Consider the following 3,028-nt stretch of genomic DNA (forward strand, 5'->3'; position numbering starts at 1 on the left):
GCTTAACTGGCAGTGTAATTTAGAGCAGCTCCCAGGATGCTCTAAATCAGCTGTTCTCAACCAGGGCTCTGTGACTCAGGGGTCTGTGAGCCATTTCAGGGGGTCCACAAGCCCCGGGCTCCAGCATCCTGTGGATCTAAAGCCTCAAGTCCCCCTACCCTGCAGAGCTAAAGCTGGGAGCCCTGAACCCTGAGTCCCAGTGCCTCACATGGCAGACGCCACAAGCCCTGAGCTCCCCCGCCAGCAGCTGAAACCCAGAGCCCTGAGCAACCCTCCCACACAGTTGATGCCCAGAGCCCAAGACCCCCACTCTGCCCCACAGGGATAAAGCCCCAAGCCTTTTGTCCCCCCTGGCACCTGAAGCCCAGGGCCCTGAGCCTCCCTGTGGCTGGAGCCTGGAGCTCTGGCCTCTCCTGTGCTGGGCCCTGGAATTTTGGGGGTATATTGGGGGGCCTCAGACAGAAAGAGGCTGAGAATCCCTGCTTTAAATTATGCCAAGGCTCCAGTCAAGCACACAGATGGAGGAGGTCAAAGGCCAAGTTTGTATCCTACATCCTAAACTGTACTGTGAGCTCCTTGGACATCACAGAGGCTCTGACTGGGCCCATACTCCTAAAGTGTGAAGCAACTGGGCAAAATGCTGCTCACAGTTACACTGGTGTAAATCTGGACTACACTTCGTTATGCCAGCGTAAGCCCTGAGCGGCTCTAAATCAACAGAGTTACTTTAGATTTGTACCAGGGGGACAGAGCAGAATTTGGCACCAGATGGATCATAAAAAGGGAAGGAGCTTTGGGCCTGCACAGCTAAGAGCTTCAAACCTTGTCTTGAATGTTGCTCCTTTCTTCAGCCCCTTCCTGCACGACCACTTCTCATCACTGCCTGCATTACCACTGCGACATCCCTGTCTCTTACTATTGCAAGCTGGGGGCTCCTGTCTCCTATGGGGAATTATTAGCCATTCTAATGCCACCAACGTGGAGTTCTTGCCATGAAGAGAGCAGAATACAACAGCACTGGTTGCCATTTCTGATCCATGATGAAAGGAAACAGCCTGGCTTTTAAGCATTTAGAGGGGCCCCCTTGCCTGTGAGAATGACACCACTCCAGGCTGTCCTCTTGTCAGACAAAGTAGGTTGGACTTGGATGGGTGGCCTCTTGGAAAAGCCAGAAGGCAGCAGGAAAAGTTGCTTCCCCAAATGCGGCTCTATCTGTGGACTGAGTACTGAATCAGTGCCACACCATAGTGCTCAGGGCTGGCTTTCTTTTGAGACACACAACTGAGGTCCTGACCCCTTGGGTGCATTAAAGATCCGAGGGGATGCATTTCTGTACAAGTGAACGTGTGCATTAGCCATTCAGCTCTAGCCAAGTTCCAGGTGGGCTAGTTGCATTCTGCCTTTCTAAATTCCCCCTGAAGGTTCAATGCATCTTTCTTCTTCACTGCTTGTACACTGTTGCTCTGTACCATTAAACAGCTGCTATGTTTCAGCCCAGAGATAATTGCACGTCAGTGGGTAGCGAAAGGAGTCCTATATACTCATTGAATCAGCTTGTAAAGTGTTTCCAGATGAAGGGAAAAGTACCTAGCCTCTACATGTTTTGGTTTCTCTCTCTTTTGTTGTTTGTTTGTTTTCAAATCCAGGGCCCTGCAAAAGGACTCCTATAGACACTACAGAGATTAGTCGACAGTAAATGAGGATTGGGACTTGAGTGAGCAAAATGTGGCAGCATCCAGGAAAATCACAGAAATACAGAGGCACAGCACTGAGGAGGGGACTCATCCAAGACAGGGAGGCAGCAAAGCACAAGGAGCAGCTATTGCTTGTGCACTGGTTCATGGAATTTCACTACCAGTAAGTTGAGATCCAAAGACCTGAGAAGTGCACTGATACGGCCAACTATTAACCCTAGTTAATCCTGCTTCTCCACCTACTAGTCTTGGCAAACTAGTAACAGTGCTAATTTAAGGTCCTAATCATGCACTACTGAAATCAATAGTAAGCATCCCATTGATTTCATTGGAACTTAATGAGGCCTAGGGGCCTGATCCCAAATCAATGAAATGCCTCCTGCTAACTTTCCCAGGCTTTGGTTCAGGGCCCAAGTGAGGCTGAGAGGAAGAGGGGAGGAAGGGAAGGAAAGCAGAGGAAGTGGGGGAAGAGGGAGAGTAGGAGGGAGAATGTGAGAAGGAAAAGAGAGAGAGAGAGAGAGAAACACCTCATGAGAGTTCAGAGCTCTCCATACTCCACACTCCTCCTCTTCAACAAGCTGTGCTGTGGAGTTCAGACCACAAACCCACTGCAGCATCTAGCACTTCCCGGGCAATGTCTGTGACATCTCTGACCACAGGATAGTGACTGGATGTCACAAACGCGTCCTTGAAGGGAAGTGCCAGGGAAGCAGCCTGGGACTGTTCACACACCAATATCTGAGTAACCCACAGTGATGAAAAGTGACCTCTTGAATGGGAGTGGGACTTGGGAGAGCTGGGATCCATTCCCAGCTCTGCCACTGCCCTGCCGGATGACCTGGGGCAAGACTCACTCTCTGTACATCTCGGCTATTGAGACTGGAAGCTCTTCGGGGCAGGGCTTCTCTGAGTGCTCAGTAGCATGGCTGTGGCCTCTCGGAGCTACCAGAAACCATGGCATGGTAAAAAGGACATAGGACAGGGAGTAAGGACTGGTGCACCCTCACCAAGGCCCCAACAGGGAAGTCTGGCAGAGCGCAGCAGTGTCTTGTTATCTCACTTAGCTTTGGGGAAAACTACTCTGACCGAGCAGGTTAGACAAACATGGGGACTTTCCCCCGCACCAGGAAATTATGTGGCTAAAGCAGAAGCAGCAAAGCTGTTAGTGCCACATGAGCAGCAGTGTTCAGAGTGCCAGCTCCTACCAGGTGCAGAGTTCACAGGCCAGGAGGGCCAATGGGGGTGGGATGTTTTCAAGAGGAGCTCTCTGAATCAAGGAGGAGCCAGGGAGCTGCTGGGCCATTGGGAGGTGGGCTCAGGCTTTTATTGCCAGG

This window comes from Trachemys scripta, chromosome 9, assembly GCF_013100865.1.
Source record: "Trachemys scripta elegans isolate TJP31775 chromosome 9, CAS_Tse_1.0, whole genome shotgun sequence".
NCBI classification, from domain to species: Eukaryota; Metazoa; Chordata; order Testudines; family Emydidae; genus Trachemys; species Trachemys scripta.